The following is a 19,052-nucleotide window of genomic DNA, read 5'->3' as shown; positions in this document are numbered from 1 at the left end:
TTAACAGTATTTTCCAGATCTGGTTATCTACCTACCATGCAAATGCTTCCAGTGGACAGAGACTCCCACTTTCATGGTTAATTGTCTCTACTGGCTAGGATGTTCTTTCTTCTATAAAGCCCAAATCTGTTTCTCTAGGTTTCATGTCAACACAGAAAACATATCTAAAATAGTGATGATATAAAAATCTCCCAAGATTCCTATATATATATGTAGAGGCAGATCTCCCGGAATCCCAATCTTCTCCATTCTCCTCGGAGGACGGCTCAGAGCTTTCCTTTCTAATGGTGCCTTTCACTTTGCAGCCCACATTTGCCCACCTGGTCTGAGAATTTACACTAATAATGATCACAATCCTCTCTAGAAAATTTGAATTTTTCCTCTCTGGAGATTTCTATTTTAACTTTAAATGTTCTTTTAACTTTAGATGCTCTCTCATTTATCTTTAAAACAAAACCAAAACCATTGATTGATCCTTCTATGGTTATTTTTATTCAATTTTTTCTTTGGACATCAAATTCCTTGAATATATGATATATGTTCTCTGCCTCAGCTTCCTCTCACCCATCCATCCTTCCATCCATTCATCCATCCATCCACCTACTCACCCATCCATCATCCATCCATCCTTTTATATGTCCATCTAGTTATTTATCTATTTGTCCATCTAGGCAAAAAAGTATTTTCTAAGGTTTCACTAAATGTCAGAGATAAGGAAGTCACATTCTGTGCTCAGGGTCACTTGGGAGCTGATAACAAATCCTCATGTCTGCCAATAATCAAAGCCCACTTGCCTGCCCTCCTAATGGACTATTTTGCCTTTCCAGTCTCATGAGAGTGTCTCTCCTTGGCAGTCTTAATGGGAACCATATTTGAAGAGAGTTGGAAATGTGGCTCTCAGACATCCAGCTCTTGCATTGCGGCGTAGAGTTAAGAGGACAGGGATGGTGCTGAGTGCTATTGCTGCCATCTAGAACAGAACCTCTCTGCCTCCTCCTCCATAAACACACCTCAACTCCTGTTTAAACTCCCAAAGAACAATAATAACAGATGCATCGTGCTTCTGCCTAGTAACAACCCAGCTATCTCTCTTACAACAGAGGTGCTCTCATTCTCTCCGTGAAATAGGAGAAACAAAGTCATAGCAGTCACAGGACCTGGCTGTGAGGGATGCTCATAGCCATTCTCTATCAGTCACAATTCTCCTTTAATACCTTATCCCTTAAAGACTGAATTATAAGGTTAAATAAACATCACAACACATATTATATAAAATAATAAGGGAATACTGGGTGGGAAAAGAAATTGGTTACTGTACACTGATAGGTAAATAATAATCAAGGGATATACATATCTGTTGCAGCCCCTATTTATGCAGCCGGTTGTGAGACCATCCTTCTCACATTACTAATGGCATTCATTAGTAATTTATTTTTTCCACTGTCTGTTCCAAGTTCCCTCTGCCCTTCCTGTATCCCACACTTTAGCTGGTCGTAGTTCCTCACCTGGTGGGATGACTTGAATCTTTCAGTCTCTTGAAGGGTTTGTACCCTTGGTGGTGCTGACTGCATTGGGTTATGATGATTTTTCAACAACTTTTGCCCCTAGGCAGAGAATCACCAGATAGTTCCCCAGGGGATACTCTGGCTTCTTGAGATAGTCTTCTCTGCCCCCAGTGTTTCACAGCAGCTCTATTTCTCTTCTATAATCAGGAGATATCACCAAGTTGGCCTAGTATCTCTCTTTTATGCCTGTTGGTTTAGTGGAAGGAAGAGCTCAGAATGACCAGGTAGCCATCTCAAGTTAAAGTTCAAGGAACGATTGCCGTGTCCCTCTGGGGAAAGCACTTCTGCCTTGAGAACAAAGACCGCTAAGCCAGCGGACTCCAAAGTTATGGAGATGTGAAGAAAAATTTTCCAATTGATTATAGAAGTGACAGTGAGGGTGGCCACTCCTGTTTTCATTGCTTGAAGCTCCCAGTTTTACATTTTGGCTGTCAGAGAGAGTCCTTCGTTGGTTGCTGGTTCACAGCATATGCTGCATTTTATAGGATTGCTTTCCAACTCTGCACGGTGGTGCCTCTGAGCTAGTGCCATAGCTGAGTTTTTAACAGATCACTGCAATTTTATAGAAGGTCAGCTGTATCTGCATAATTAGGAAAATGGTAAGAACAGTGAGTGCCAAGGGCACAAGTCCGTTGCCTTACTCATTCTGCTGAAATAAATTTCTTTGCAAGATGCGATGGTACATGGAAGCAACATTATGGTAACGGCAAAGGCATACTGTAGGTTCAGGGATGATAATCCTGCAGGAGCATCAGGGGCAAAGAAGGCAAATCCAAATCCAGAGTAAGTCTATTCTAATGAGGACAAATTGCTGACCCTTCCGTAGAAGGGGCCCAATATAATCTAAATGCCACCAGGTGCCTGGCTGCTTCTCTTGGAATTGATGCCATATTGTGAACATGGTTTTTATCTCTGATTTTGGCAGGTAGGGCGTTTGGCAATCATCTCAGCCAGCAGAGATCTGTACTGTTGAACTGATGCGTAACTTCAATCTCTGTCCTGGCCACACTGCTCAGGAGCCCATTGAGCAAGCACTGAGGTAGCTGGGGAAAGAGGCTGACTTGTCCAGAATGGATTATCATTTCTGCTTGATTTCTGAGACCAACCTGTGCAGAGGGTGCCCTTTGGTAAAGAGTTGTATGGAATACAGACATCTCCACACTCTATGCTCGTTCTGACAGGTTCTGCTCCCTACTTCTTACTCAGAACTCCTTCCACCATTTCTCTGATCCAACTCTTGTCAAGCCTTCACCCAGGTAGCCAAACCATTGATCACTGCTTGTGAATCCATGTAGATCTCTATCTCTGACCATCTCTCCTTCCAGGCACGGTTTGATCCTGCAGGTTGTAGGATTGTAACTCACGTTGGCATTAGAGCCTAACCACTCTTCTTCTGTAAAAGTGAGAGCACTGATTGAGAAGGAGCAGGAGCTGGGAGGTGGAATGGGGACGTTTGTATGAATTCTGATGAAGCTAATATTTCAAACCTCCGCTCTGTGCTGAGCCTCCCTTATCAGCAGAAGACGCCTCTCCTCTCCCCTCTAGAGAGGCCAGTCTTCCCTTGTGTGGACATTCGGCAATGTCCTCACCTAGGCATTTCACTTATAAGGGAAAGCAGGTATCCTCAAGTTCCATCGCCACAGCCCTGCATTGCCTCCAGACTGACCATGGGCAGAACTCAGCAGACTCCAGGTAGATCGGCACAAGAAAGAGCTGCTCATAGTCTCAGCTGTTCATCACCGAAGGGCATGATTGGTAGGAAAGGTTCTAGAAACTGTTGCTGAGCCTGGTGCTTGCTGTCTGCTGAGGCCTCGTGGCTGCCTGCTGCTGAAGCAATGACAGCTTCGGCTTCTTTCTGCCTTCTAAGTCTTTCAGAAATCCTTCTTGTTGGAAGATTTGAAAAAGAAGCAAAGCTGGCAGAGGAGTCTGGGAAGTGTGGTTTCTCACCTTCTGCCTCTGTGCCTTATGGGACAACATAGGACAGTAGAGAGAGTGACAGGCACCAACAGACAGCGTCCGACTCGAGGACCCGGCGAGCGGCGTACTTGCAGGCTCGTGAGAAGAAGGAGAAGTAGTGACAGAGGAAAGAAGGAGGGTTTCTGTGAACTAGCTATTGGGGAGTTTAGAAAGGAGATAAAGAAAATACCTTGAGGGGGCTGGCCCCACGGCCAAGTGGTTAAGTTTGCGAGCTCCGCTTCAGTGGCCCAGAGTTTTGCTGGTTCGGATCCTGGGTGCAGACATGGCACCGCTAATCAGGCCACGCTGAAGTGGCATCCCACATGCCACAACCAGAGGCACTCGCAACTATACAGAATGTATAACTCTGTACTGGGGGGCTTTGGGGAGAAAAAGGAAAAAAAAAATAAGATTGGTGACAGATGTTAGCTCAGGTGCCAACCTTTAAAAAAAATTTAAAAAGAAAATGCCTTGAATTGGCTAAAATCTTATCATTGCTGGAAATAGTTTCATAATTGTTCTTGCTTGAAAAGACAGTTTCCAAGGACAGAAGAATGATATAGTTGGTCCCTTATAAATGGCTTATACCCTGGTGGAAACCAGTTCCTAAAAACTAATAAATTTCAAAGATTCCTTGGAAACTGTTAAGGGAGACAGTTCTCTATGGGATTTGCTAAAGCTGTTTCTGTTTATAGAAACGCTGAGGTTTTTCTCGCTCTGAAGTGTCTTCTCTTGGGCATGACATGTGTTCCAGTGGAAGCCAGAAGAGTGATAGAGCCGGGGAGAGAGTGGGACACGTGTTTGTTAAGAGGTTTTGACAAAGTATCCGGAAGGGGCATCTGGTATTAACAGTGGGAGCTAAATTGCACTCTTTTGTTTCTTTTGGCATATGACGGAAAATGAACCCAAATGTCCCCTTGGGTATAATGGCTGAAATGTGAGCTCTCTGGAAAAGAACAGGGAATTAACATTTGAAATATGTCTACTTCTTGGCACCCATACCCAGAAAGTCTGAATTATGAATAATGCATACATGATTATTTCTGATTAATATTTTAACCCTCAATATTGCACCAACAGGGAGCATGCTGGCATTTTTATGGCTTCTGTAACAATAGGGAACAAAGATTCTGATTCAGCTGTCAGAAGCAAACTCAGCTATATGTGTAAGGACCCCTCATGCCCAAGGAAACTCCAATCTGCCTTCATATGTTGAAACCAAAGACTTCAGAATGAATTCGAAACCAGTGGACTTGTGTCAAGATCCTTTTAAGGAACTAGGTAAGCTCAGTAGGAGCTTTTCACCACAGAAGGGGATCCCATAGCTGGGTCAGACCCCATAGTCAGAGGGAGAGTCTGAGTTTTGGATATTGGGGAGCCTTGAGGGTGGGAAGGAAGAAGACACTGAGGGTTGAAGTAGGGCAGAAAGTGAAAGATGCAAGGAAGGGCCAAGCCAGGGACTTCCGGAGGAGAGTGAAGTGTGGTTCAAGCAATGGGTTGGGGCGAGTGGTTCAGATCTATGCTGCAGAGACTCCTCAGGTCCTTGGCTTGCTTTTCAAACTTGTGTCTGTGGCAGTCGAAGTGGCAAATCAAAGCCACAGTGCGAGGTCTGTAGTCCCTGAAGACTTGGTTGTGCACAGGAACTGCCCCACTGGCTCACTCTGAGGCCCCAGTGGTGACTGGCCTCCATCTGCCAAGTCTCTCTTTGTAACTGTCCTTCTATGACTGTTTCCTCTGAGGGCAACGTGTGTGAGCTGGGCTCCCACTTTCTGGATGTGGAGAGGACACGGTCCTGGCTGCTCACAAATGTGCCTTGACTCACCTCATCTAGGGGAGGTCCTGCCATTTTATATTCTCTTGCTCCTTCTGGAGTCCATCGCCAAATAAGGAAAGCATCCTGTTGAAGTACATGATTGTGTCACCTGGGGCTGCTTCAGTTACAAGTGACAGAAGCTCAACTCGAGCTTGCTTGACTTGCTTTTTAAAAATGGATTTTGTTGCCTCATATAACTGAAAAGTACAGAGGTAGATCTAGGTTTAAAAACATCAGAGGACGGAGAATCAAAAGATGTCATGACTCATGGGAACTCCAGTGCCCTCTCGCACACATCTGCCGATCTCCGACGCGGTATCACCCTTAGGCAGGTTTCCTCCCTGTGGCTGTGGGATTACAATTACATGAGCTCAGGTCCAGACGTAAAATAAGTTCCCTTCTTCTGGCAGCTCTGGTTCAAGTCCTGAGATTGAGTCTTGTTGGGCCAGGGTAGAACCTGTAAACATCTCCAGACTAATCTCTGTGATCGGGGAGAATCAGTGTTCTGATTGGCCGGGCCTAGCTCGTGTGTCCACTTCCAGAGACAGGAGGCAATGATTGCACCTAAACTACTTAAACTGGAAATGTGGAAGGCGGCTGGGTCCTGGAGGTAGTTTTTAGGGTTCTGTTACCAGAAGAAGGGGCAGGAAAAAATATCAAATGCATGTGGGGAACAGCAGGAGATTAGGCCAAGGAGGTTAGCTCATGAAGCATGTAGATTAGCAGTAGCAAGTCTCAATGATGAATATCATTTGATTGGAATGAATGCCTAAAGCATGGTGTTGAGAAGGATTCTGAGGCTGAGTCTCCGTATGCAGTCATTAGTAAGCAAAGTCTATCATCGGTGCAGAAGGAAGGGGTGGTGTTATAAGTGCCATGTGTTAGCCAACTCTCATGTGGAAAATAGCTTTATTTGTTCATGCAGATCACTAATGCCTTTAAAAGGAGAAAGCTTTTAACATGAGATTGGAAGTGTCTTTCCCTGCTGAAGATGAGCAATAAATTCAAGCATCTCTTGCTTTGATGAAGGTCCCAGGGTATCCTGCTCCCATCTTCCTTTCATGAAAATCAAGGAAACACAAAGAGCTTGGCAAGTATTGTCAAGATCTGGGTACCAACTGGCGCGTGGTGCCTGGGGAGTGCTTGAAAGCCTCTGCTTCCAGCGCAATTACATCGTGAAGGAGCCAATTGTGTAGAAGATGCAAAATGCTTCCAAGTGGATTTCTCATCTTGACAAACGCCTCTACTAACTGCCAGGTTGCACAGATCTCTTTAGCAGTTGAGGAAATAGGCGTTAGCGATGAGGAGTTGGGATGCTAACAGCCGAGCCCCTCCGCCCTCTGCCCAGCACAGCCAGCTTAATCTTCGGAGCATAGCGACTGCCTCCTGCAACTCCCAGGCCTCGTTAACCAAGCTCCTTGGGCCAGCCAGGCCCTGCCCCACATTTCCTCCTTCACGCATCTGACATTTCCTAATGAAGATATTTAACTTCATTTCTTACCACTGTCGCTCAGGCGCAAGTCAGTTTCCACTGATGCCCGAGTGTCCGAGGGGGCCAGCAGCATGCGGCCACAAGGACTGGGGCTCAGAGAGATTTTCTCGGGGTGCACTCTCCAGGACCCATTCAGCAACACCCCTGAGCATCTGTACCAAGAGTGAGGACACAGAAATAAACATCGCCAGTCCTGCCCTCCAACATCGAGTTGGTAAGCAAAGACAGACCCCTCAGTGAGTAAGGCATAGTACAGACCACTGAGTTCAAAAGCAGGAAGGAGCAGAGATGAAGAGTCTGCCCAAAAGACGTGATCATGAATGTAGGCTTCTCCTATTTCCTGATGCTCACGGTCATCCTATGAGGTTGACAGGACCTGTATTTTTGGAATTATGGACCCCCATTTTATAGATGGGGAAACCAAAGTTTAGGTTGCATATCCATTCATTAAGTCATTGCCTTTTTCTTGTACCTACTGTGGGTCAGCCACCTTGCTAAGCACTGGGGATACAGAGATGAGTCAGCTCTCGCTGCCGTTGCTGATCGAGATGCTCACATTTGCCCCTCAAGAGACACCACGCAGTAAATGGGTCTGGGAGGCGGAGCATTCGCCCTATCAAGCTCTCTCCCCTGAAGACTCTGGACTGAGTATGTCACTGTGCTGCCACCTCGAAGATTTGTCATTCCTAAAATGATCTGCTCCTGAAAACAGCACAGGTTGTTTTGCTGTGAGATGTTTCTCTAAGAGATCGCTGTGGCTTTGCCTCCGATGGCGGAGGAGCCCCTGCTGTACAAATGCAGATCGAACCTACAGATGGGATGAGTCCTGTGAACAAAAAGTTGCTCCCTAAAATTTTCTCTATTCAAATGGCTGTTGGCATATCCTTGAAGAATTTTTACAGAAAGTTCTACGAACCCCAAACGTTGTGCTGTGGAGTTATGTTGACAAAGCCATCTATTTTGTTTCCAAGAAGACCTTGAGGCAGAAATCTTTGGGCTCTGCAGGCGCTGCAGGAACCCCAGGGATGCTGGCCAAGGATGCTCCACAGGAGCCCTGAGCTGCACGCCAGGGGACCCAGGAAGCCCTGGGCCCTGCTGTCTCTCTGCCCTGGAAGGAACATAGGGGAGATGCTTCTAGACTCTTCTCCCAACTTGGGCAAGGCTGTTAGAAATGATATTAAAATTGTTTTCCTGAAATCACCTAGTACAGTGGTTATGCCAATGATTCGTTCAGACTCGTTTTTACCACTTTCCTGAAAAGTTGTTTACAAGGATATTTTTAAGCTGCTATAGAGAATATTCTTATTTTGTCCCTCCAAAGTTAGGCTGTCCTAACTAGAGACGGGAGAGAGTGAGGTGACCTGAGCACCCTTTGGATGAATTCTGCCAGGTCTACGGAACAGAACAGAGATCCCCATCTCACAGCACTGAGAAGACCATCTGGCGGGACCCACAGAAGGCTCTCTGGACAGCCCGTGATCCTATAAGCAACAAACGACCAGTCGGAGGAGGGCGGGACCGTCCTGTCCTGGACGTGGCTGAAGCGGGGGACCATCCACGCTCCAGCACTTTGCTTTGCCCTTTTCAGGCACTTCTCTCTCCCCTGGGGGGTTTGGAGGGACTTTGAGGGGCAGAACAATAACGCATCAGGCTGGGTAGAGTTGGAATGGGGTGGGGAACTCCACTATTCTACTGTGTCCTTCTGTCCCTGATAAATCTACCTTGGGACTCAGGGAAAGCGAAGAACCCTTCCCACAAGGCCACAGGACCTTTGCTTTCTCCTCCAGGCACACTGTTTCGGAATACGTAGGGTCAGTTATGCCAAGTCCATTTAGATTTTTAAAAAAGTATTCTTAAACCCCTCCACTTGACCCACTACTACCTTGACAAAATATAGGGAGGGGTCAGTTAATTTTATTCTATAGTTTTTGAGTAATATATAGTATAATCCAATTTTAGACATGAAATTGCTGTCTTCTGGACTCCATGTTTGTGGTTGAATAGTCACCTTCTTATCATGCTCTCTCATCTTAGGAACCTCCTCTTGATTTCCAGAATCCTCTGCAGTGAAGGGCCACGTGTCAGAGTAAATAACTGAGAACCCATCTGTCTGTGAGTGACAGCTTTGAACACTAGCAGCCTCTCATACACAGTTGTGGACAGTGTGTAAAAGAAAGAACCTGGGTTCAAACTTCAGCTTTCACACTTAGCAGTTGTGTGTCCTCGAGTAGTTTTTAAAAGCCTCCTTGTTGTCCTGGGAATAATATCACTTTCCTCGCAAGGTCTCTGTGCGAGGAGCCCTGGACTCACTCCGTGAGGGCTGCCCCTGTGCCTGGCCTGCTGTTTCTTCCCTTATGAGAGAAACACACATGAGGCAGCTAATATCTGTCCTCAGACAGCAAAGACCAGCGTTCACCCTAGTTCTTCAAAAGGTCATGGAGATTTGGGAGCAACCTTTCCCTAACCAATAATTATTTAGATTTGCAAGAATACATCTTCCTAACGTTTTTAACATGCACATAATTAGTGCTGAGCACGGCCTTTGCGTGCATTTAAGTAAGCGTCTACTCTTTACACACAAGGCGTCTGTTAAGCTCTGTAACTGATATAAAGCTGGTTGAAATCAGGTAGTATTCATTAAGTGTCAACTAGGTACATGGGCTCAGATCTGCTTCTTGTCACTGTGTCCTTCAGTGGTCTCCAGGGTGACTGCTCTTGTCTAAAACTGGGTTCTGGTGCTGCTGCCCATGGGGTGAGGATGGCCATGTCTGGTTTTGGGGACTGTGCTTTCGTCCCCTGATGACCCACAGCAGGCAAAGCTCTGTTGGTTCTGCATTGGCTCCAGTTGCTGGTGTCCTGCCACGTCGGGCCTTTGGGGCTGGCAGTCTATCTTCTGACTGTCAGGCAGCACTGCCACGGGCTGCAGGCATGGAGTTGGCCACCACTTCGTAGCCTCCTCGAGCTGGGGGCCTGCCCTCCTCCCTTGCCCCATCGGTGGTCCACTCCAGAGCTTCCAGGTGGGATTTGTGTCTCAGTGGGTTCCCTCCTGACTCTGGCAGTCATGGTCTATCCGTGTCCCAAATACCGTTGGTTACCTTCTCTAGGCCTGCAGGACCCTGAGGAATCTCTGTTACCCGACCTATGGCTCTCGGGAGAACCGAGGATGACTTTCACTCTCTTCTGACTTGCTTTGTCACTGTGACATTTCCTACCTAAGGTCAGAGTGGTGCCGTGTTGGATATGGTGATTCTTGAAAGTTTTCCATTTGTGTCCGGGAAAGCTCAAAACAAGCTTCGTTTTTCTGGAATTCTCTCAAAATTTGTCTGAGATTCTGCTTCAGATTTGGTCATATGAGTAGAGGAGAGAGAGGAAAGCAGTAGACGAGAGAGTTCCTCTCTTTCTCTTTCTGTCCCCTTCTTGCAGGTCCTAAAGGACCATGTCCTTTTCTTCCTTCTTGTCTGACAGGGACTTCCCCTGTCATAACCTTCTTTTCCTGAGGTGACATTTACCTTCTCCTCCTCCTAGCACCAAGACAAGAGAAAACAAAAACCACAAAAATTGAAAGACCAGAATCTCCAAAATACCAGAGATTTCTCAAAAATTATCCTTGTTATTAAACCAAGTTCAAGATCAAAAGAGAACAAGCAGTTCCCTACTCTCCTTTCCTCTGGGAAACAAAACAAGGATGTCAATGGAAAGAATCTGATTGCTCATGGCCGCTGTTGACCCCCACCTGCACATCAATACTTGCTTCACTGTGTTGGGGTCTCAGCAGCCTGGAAAGACAATTAAGCATAAAAATACTTTCCTTTGAAAGTGTGAAAGTGCTGGACCTTTGGCTTCCCAATGTCTCTCTCCTTCCTCCCACCTGGGTCCTGGGTTTCTGTGAGTCTCTCACAGCTTTTTCAGGACCTGGGCCACCTTGGACCTGGGCAGTAACAGGTGGCATGAGATCATTAAAAATGACATGGCAGCATGCCCCACCCCAGGCCCCTCTCTCTATGAGATCAGTAGAGCTGGGCCCTGGGCTTTCCCTCTCCTCTAGTTGGGATCCTTCTCCCCACTCCCTAACCTTGTCCCTGATATCCAAGCTTTCTTCCTGGGGGCTGTTAGCATTCACCTCACTGAACATTCTCTCCTCAGCCCCTTATTCAAAGAGTCCACCTGTGCTGGTGACCTGCACTGAAAGTTGAGGATTTCTGTGTTCAGACAAACCCCCTCCTGGGTCACAACCTAGTCCGGGCAAACAGAAAAGAGGATGGGAGAGATACTTGGCTTCTCTCCTTCCAAATGGGGGACACTGAGCAAGGCACCTAACTTTACCGCATCTCCATGCCCCGCAGCAAAACCTGGAGGAGTGATGAGGCTGCCGGGTGGACCACTCTGTCTTTGAGGATGAGCTACAGACGAAGGGCAGATCTGTGGGGCCGTTGGCACTGCTCCATGGCAAGTCTGCTCCAAGACTGTGGCTTTCCATTTTGTAACCACTTATTTGATGTCATTTTTACAGAAGCTCTACTTTTTTTTTTTTAAAGGATGCTTTTTCATGCTGCAATTTGTCTTGTGATTCCTTCCTTATTATTTCCTCCTCCTGTTATTTAGCGCTGGATTTCCGCAGGTGCTCCTGGAGTCCACTGTCATCCATCAGGGTGATTTCCTCTGAATCTGTCTCCAACAGGAGCTCCCTGGGTGTCCTCCTTTTGTCATGATATGACGAGATGACTTTAACAGCCAAATTCCCACTGTTAATCTTCTTGGAGGAGATGGAACCCTCTGATTGATTCCCTTTTCCTTTCTCTGATGCCGTTACACTCTCCATTTGATGGGATCTGATTCTACACATGCCACAAAATGTGAAGAGATCACAATGCCTCTTTCTTTGGAAAGTTAAACAAGCACCTTCCAATTTTTGATGCTGCTTTTCTTCCACAAAGATTACCTGGACAGTGGTTGATTTTACTCTCCTGAGGCAGCTCTGAAAAGAGAGAGGAGATAAAATTGTGTTCTTGAGTGCTGCCCATGTACTTGGCCTTACACCAGCTACAGAAGGAGCAGGGAGTCTCGCCTTGTGAACTCTCAGCATAAAAGGAGAAGGATCAAATAGCTGGAGGAGAGCTTGCAGAAAGCGTCTGCAGGGACCTGCAGGGACCTGCAGATGCTTTCTGTGCCTGAATACTTTGTGAATTGCTCCCTTTTCATTATGTAAATGCTCCTGAATTTCTTTTCTTTCTTCCCATTCATTTCTTGGAAGTGAAAGGTCATCAATGCTAATAAAATATTAGTTTTGATAATAACGATATTAATGATAATAATAGCTACCATTTGTTGGCATCAAGTATGCATTAGATGTGCTACACACACTATTGTGTTTAATACTCACCACGGTCCTGCAGGACGGAGACGATGATCTTCATCAGATCGATGGGGAAAGTGGAGCTCAGAGCAGTTGAAGTACTTGTCCAAGAAAACTGAGCTAGCAATCAACGTGAGGACTCAAACTAGAGCTTTCTGACTTCAAAGTCTGTATAGCCTTTCCTGCACTTTAAACCCTAGCTTAATTCACTTTTATTGTAGGTATTTTCTCTTTCTTTGGTCTCCTTTGTCAAGGTAGATACTATTTCTTTGATTTTCAATAAGAGGTTTAATGGAAGCAATTGGTAAGAATTTTGAGCAGTAACATCCTGGAATAGATGGGACAGCACCAGGAGGTCTTGAATCCCGTCACACATCCAGAGAGCCTGGGAAGCTTGGAGACCAAAGACACACACACACACACACACCGACACTTTTATTTGTTTATTTTATTACAGAAAAAGTAATTGATTCATTTTCATCATGCAAGATTCAGATAATGCAAAAGTATACAGAAATACAATCACTCCAAGCCTTGGGGATATTTTTAAAAAGTACAAGTACCTGTGGCCCACATTGGAGAGTCTGCTTGGGGGTGTGGGATGAGGCCTTGGGGTCCATATTTTGAACAGTCTGTACAGATGATTCTGATTTCCAGCCAGAGCTAAAGAGCCACGGCCTCCTCTAGACTAAGACTAAGGCTTCCAATAATGGTTCGGCTACTGGCCTGCTGTGTGAGTCCAGCTGAGTCATGCCCTCTCTCTGGTCCCTTCTAACTCCAGCACTCTCCCTTTCTGAGTGGGCAGTGGGGCTGCCAATGGTGTGTGAAGAGAAGCGCTAGGATAGAGGTGTGGAGTGGTGGGTGTGGAAAGCTCCATGTGCTTTGCACGTCCATTTGATTCCTTGAGATCCGGTATCTGGCATTTGCATGCCTGAGTTTGACATATCTCAACTTCCAGACAACTGCATGATCTTTGTTCAGAGATGAACGTGGTGCAGTGGAAAGAATGTGACTGCAGGGTCAGGCACACACAGCTGGGAACTGGGCTCTTCTCTTAGTAGATTGTATAGGGACTCAGCAGGCACCTGTGGCCATCAGACGTCTACGTTTGAGTCCAGTCCTTCCACCCTTCTGGGCAGGTTACTTAATCTCTCTAAGTCTCAAAGTCTTTGTTTGTGAGATGAGAATGGGAATGAATGGAGTAATTCTTGATTAGCGTTTACATATGAATTAAATGAGATAATTTATGGAAAGTTCTTGATTGGTTGGTGCCTGAGAATTCTATGTATTAGTTATCTTGTGCAAGTTATTTAACTTCTCTGGGAATTTAACTCTCTCTTGAAAATTACCTGCAAAAGAGTATACCAAATGTGCCTGGTTCATTGCAGGTGTGCAATAAATTCTGGTTCCCTGCTTCTTTCCCCTGAATACACCAGACTGCAGGTCTGACTTTTAGGGAAGCCAAGATTCTGTGGTTAAAGGGTATGGAGAGGCCATCATTTGAGATTTGCAAGCTTTGCACGCAGAACTTTCCTTTGCCTTTTCAAGGTGACAGAGTGATCCCCAGGCAAATCCTCAACACTCTGCCTGGACCCAAGGAGGGAGGAAGCCTTTCAAGAAATGTAAACCTCAGGAGTCAGGCGTCACTTTGGTAAAGTGGAGATCCCAGCTTTTCCATCTTAACGAGAAGGATTTATTCTGTAGCCGTTACAAGGAGACCTGCGGACAGTTACAAGCAATGCAATTTATAGAAGTGACTCATGGATACTCAGGTTATTTAATTCGATTGCCGGCCTGGAAAGATGCCTCGGCTGAGCAAAGTGTAACAGAGACAGGTAGAAGAGTGTCTGAGGAAGTTCCTTGACCTTATCTGCATGTCTGTTGATGTGCATAAAAAACCAAGATATAAAAGAAAGACCAAAAAAAAGTCCCTCCAGCAACTTGTGGTTATAGAGCAGTTCCCTGCCTCAGAGTCACATTTGAAATGAAGCTTTTCAAACTCCTCTCTCCGAGCTCACCCCTTTCTCATCAATCAGCGACTGCTGGCAGTGGGGACCTTTACAGGTCAGCCCATCCATCCTCGAGGTTGCTGACAGGCCTGTTGCCCTGCAAAAGTCTCAGACATATGCGCGACTATCCTTCTTTGCAGAGCTTTCCTGAGGAATAGATGATCAGCATTCTCTGTAACCCGTGTCAGTGCGGAGGGCCTGGGAAGAATGTCTCGAATTAGCATCACCTCCAAAAGGAGGAGACTCAGTAGTCCTGCTCGGTGTTTGGTAACGTGGATTATGCATCTAAGAATAAAGGAGGCATAGAAACCAAATATGTGAGTGTCAGAAACAACTGACTCACTCATGGACCTGTGACTCGGCCATTATTCTCCATGACACCAGCTAATGTTCCTGTGGACAAGCACCTCCACTTCCAGTAGAGACTTTTCCAGTCTAGCACGTGCTGCATCATTACATTCAGAGTGTAAGTCAGTTATATGGCCAGGACCTCATCTAAGACATGGAAATATGCTTCGCTGTGCGGAGCTGGTCTGCAGTGTGGAGTGACCTGGCAGTTATCTCCTGGGTGTTATTTGAGGGGCTCCAAAGTCCCCAGTGGATAGAATTTTTCATCTGTACATTTTGAATTTCCCTGTCCAACATCTGCCTACACATAGGTCCTAATGTCATGCCAGCATTTTCCCCCAAATAAACTGCACATATTCACCTAAGAGTTTTCAAAACTGGTGCTGTCAAGTGCCCTTAGGCTGGAGGGTAGTGCCAACTAGTGGCACCAGGGATGCCTGACTGAGGACTCTTACCTGTGTTGATGGCTGCCTCTCCTCGGGTCTCTGTTCCTCCACTGGGAGAACTCGGGGCTGACCCTCGGGAGCTTTCTGTCTCTGGTGCCTGGCTCGACTATTTCTCCCAGACCAGATTGTTGCATAGTGATAGATTAACATTGCTGATCCTGTGTGGTCAGTGTTTCACCAGGTACCCTCCTGGGGCTTGGGGAAGCCATTATTTCCTCAGCTCCAGAACTTACTGACCCCATGTGTTAGGATCCCCTTGACTGTAAGTAAAAGAAGACAGTGACCAAAATTTGTTGGAATGATAAGGAAATCCATTGCTGCGTATAATGAGAGGCTTAGCAGTAAGGCAGCTCCAGGCCTCCTGCAATTAGAAGCTCAATGCTGAGATCAATGTGTCTCCCCATTCTGCCATCCTCGGTATGCCACCTTTGCCTCAGGATGGCTCCCTCTTGCTCATAAGAGGGTCACTGTTTTCCAGGTATCACAGTCAGACATAGTGATTCCCGGGGGCAGAAAGACACCGTCTCTCCAAGGTCTTCATAAAAGAGAAAGGACTGCAGATTCCCGGGAGCCCTAGCGACCTCCCCTCATGTCCACTGGCCAACTGATCCACTGCCTACCTATCAGCCACCAGGAAGGGGAGGAGACCACCATGACTGGCGCATCATTGAGCCGGGCTGGATCCACCTTCCCCTGTGGCACCCAGCCTGCTGGAGAGGAGGTTGAGGGTGAGGGCAATCAAGAGTATCTGCCACTGACTATGCAGTCTCTGGCAAGTTATCTTCCCTGTTTGAGAGCCAGTTTAGGATTGCACTGTGCACTCTGCCTGAGTAGCAGCAATACTCTGAGACTCATAATGTGTTTGGAACTCATGGGGCAAAATAGCCTTCACCCAGTGTCCAGTTTAACTTTAAGAAAGGATATGAGATGGGCAACAGCACTGCATGTATGTCAATAGCACAACAGAGGTCTTGGGGGTCCTCAAGCTTCCACTTCTTTCCAAATTGCTGTATAGTTGACACCCTATGGTCACAAGACAAGGCTGAGTGGACACAGACAGTGATCTGTTCTGGGGATTGTGGCTTCTACGTCTTGCCACACCTTCCTGAGGGATAACTGGTCAACGCTCATTCTCAGTGCACCTGTAACTCATCCGTTACCAATCACTCATCAATTGCAGTTTACTCAATAAATAACCTCAATAATGAGGTATGCGCACTTGACGTGTACATAGCATGCATCTTGGAGCTGCTATGCCTCTACACATTCCTCAAGTTAGTGCTATGGGAAAGATTTAAGCAAAGATCAAATCTTGGGCGCCCCCGAGGCTGGAGGAAAGACCATAATCAGCTGTTGACCCTTTCCTTCCAAATTTAAATCATATGATATAGTGTTTTATCACAGTGATAAGAACATGATGTGCACTAAATAAATATTCCCGTCCTCAACTCTTTCTTTCCTGAAGCATCACATCCGCTGTGGTTTTCACCTTCCTCCATTCCTAGTTTTCTGGAAAATACCCTGCTTTTCACTTTTGCACAGTATTTTGCTTAAATTTGGGTCCATTAATATCCTTCCTCAAGATTTTGGACAATGGACATTTCTTTCAGATTATTTTTAAGCTGTAAAACTATTATTCCCATTTTATACATGAAGAAGTCAAGGTTCAGAGATTAGAAATTCTGCCCGAGGCCACACTGTCAGTAGAAGTGATGAAAGGATCCAGAAGTCTCGACTGCCAAAGCCCTGAGCCTTCCCACCCCGCCATGTCATCAAGCCCCCAGGCCAGGAGCAGATCTGAGCTGAAGGGGGCGCACATTACTGTTCTGGAATCCTGGCCCCCGTCGTTGGGGTGCTGTTCCTGCCTGCTGTCATGACTGTGATGGCTGAGCATCTGCCTCTTCTCAAAGCCCTGTCACCACCTTGGCCCTGGCAATTGTCATTTTTCTTTGCCCAGTTTAATCACTGGCTTGTTGCTCCAGGACGTTTAGACTCAGCACTGCCCTCCTTTTACACCCCACCTTGCAGGAAAGAGTAATGTAACTGGAGCTCTATTCATTTCTAACAGACTTCCCAATTTGATGTCAATTTGCCTACCTGGACTTCTGATTCATCACTGCTTTCTTCCTTACTGCATCGCCACTGGGTGCCATTGGACTGGATTTTAATGGATGAATGAGAGTCAAGTTTTCTATAGCTAAGCTGTGCAACGTGTTGGGGAGGGAGTAAGAATGGTCCCTTTTGGGAAAGGCTCACAGTGTTAAGGGGTGTGATAGATTAGGTTATTGCTCAGCAAATATTCACTCCCCTGCCCACCATGGGAGGAGTCTATCCCTCCCCTCCCCACGGACGTTGGGTTTGGCCATGTGACTTGCTTTGGCATGTAGAATGTGGGTAGAAGTGTTCATGGTCACCAACTCTGAGGCAAGGCCTTAAAAGAAACTGTACGTTTCTGCCATCACCATGAAAGTACTGCACCCCAGGAAGCCTGCTGGTCCCAGGAGGTTGAGAGACATATGAAGCGCACCTAGACTGAACCTGTGGCCTGGTACGGCCCCACGTGCACGTGAGTGAGAAATAGTACTCGCCGTTACACGGCCGAGATTGTGTGGTGTTTTGCAGCAAAAACTGACTGGTACCTGGGGAGACATGATGATGATCGAGTATAACGATAGCATAATGTACGGGAGGAGGCCCGAGGAGGCTCGACGAATGGAGAGTCCTTACCTGGGCGCAGCTGCAGCAGTGTTGGTCCCTACACCCCAAGCCCCACCACGGCGGGGAGCTGGGCTCCGCTCCTTGGCCTCTCTGCCATGGTGCCCTGGGTTATTCGATGGGAGACGTGACTGTCTCTTCCATGTCCTGTACTTTACTTCTTCACGCTCATCTTGTGCAGTTAGTGCTTCCCTAGCAACCTCCAGGCGTGTCAGTTATCGGCTGGGAACATTGCAATTATTCAGGAAGGATTATAGAGCAGTGTGCATTTTAACCTTAAATGTTACAATTAGGTCAAAACTTAAATGACAACCTTTTGTCCTTTAGATAGCACTGTGGGAGATCTGGAGGTCTTTTACATCTTCTTTTTAAACTTAGTTAAATCGCTAATGACTCCTTTGCCGGATCTCAGTTCGGAGGTAACTGTGTTAGTAAGGCCATCCTAGTCATTATAGAGACAGCAAGATGTCAGTAGGGCAGTGCCGCCAGGGCGCAGAAAGCTGTCACCAGGGGCTCCCAGAATGGCCATGTTCTGAGGAGCCATGGAAATAACGTGGTCCAAACCCAGCATGTGCCTTCGAAGTCCAGAAAAGTGAAGGATGTGCCCAAAGTCACAAAGCCGTTTGGCTGCAGCTGGGAACTAAGATTTATGGAGTATCTATCAAGAGGCGTCCACTCTGGCCAAGTTTTCTGTGTTAGCACATTTTAATCCCTGCAACATTCCTGTAAGTATTGTCTTTCCGTTGTTCTACAGTTGAAGAAATTGAAGCTCAGAGACGTTAGCTGTCAAGCGCCCACTCATCCCCACCACCACTCTGCAGAGAAGGAGGACGGCATTCTTCTTTTTCCAGTAGCTGCATGCATTTAAGAGCTCTAAGATCATTTCATTAAGTCGAGGGTTTTAAAGATCAAGAGCCCTCAAGTACTGTTGTGCTCTTGATTCTGGGCCATGCCCACAGGTCACCATGAGTCACCTGCTGGACCGAAGGCCCCTTCAGTTCAGCAGATGCTCATGAGAGGTCCTACCACATATTTGACCAGGAAATGGGTTTTCCTGGCCCACACAGTTTATTAATTTAAAATAGTTACCAAATTTGAAAAATGGGATATTTCATATCAAAATCTCAATTTCCTGCTTTTTTGGAAAAATCTGAGAGTTTGGCAACACTGAGACTACATTTAGAGGGGGCATACCACGGTCCCTGCTGCTGCAACGTCCCCAGGTCTTCACTGGTCTGAGTCTCACTAGTTTTTGTCATCTGCCCGGCCCCAGTGGACATTCGAGTCTGCAGTTTCTGAGCTTGATCATGGTGGTGAGGGCTGTTCCCCAGGGAACGAATGATTGTTTCCTCCTG

Source organism: Equus przewalskii, chromosome 17 (assembly GCF_037783145.1).
Source record: "Equus przewalskii isolate Varuska chromosome 17, EquPr2, whole genome shotgun sequence".
NCBI classification, from domain to species: domain Eukaryota; kingdom Metazoa; phylum Chordata; class Mammalia; order Perissodactyla; family Equidae; genus Equus; species Equus przewalskii.
The sequence above is the reverse complement of the archived record's forward strand: the minus strand, read 5'-3'. Positions refer to the sequence as shown.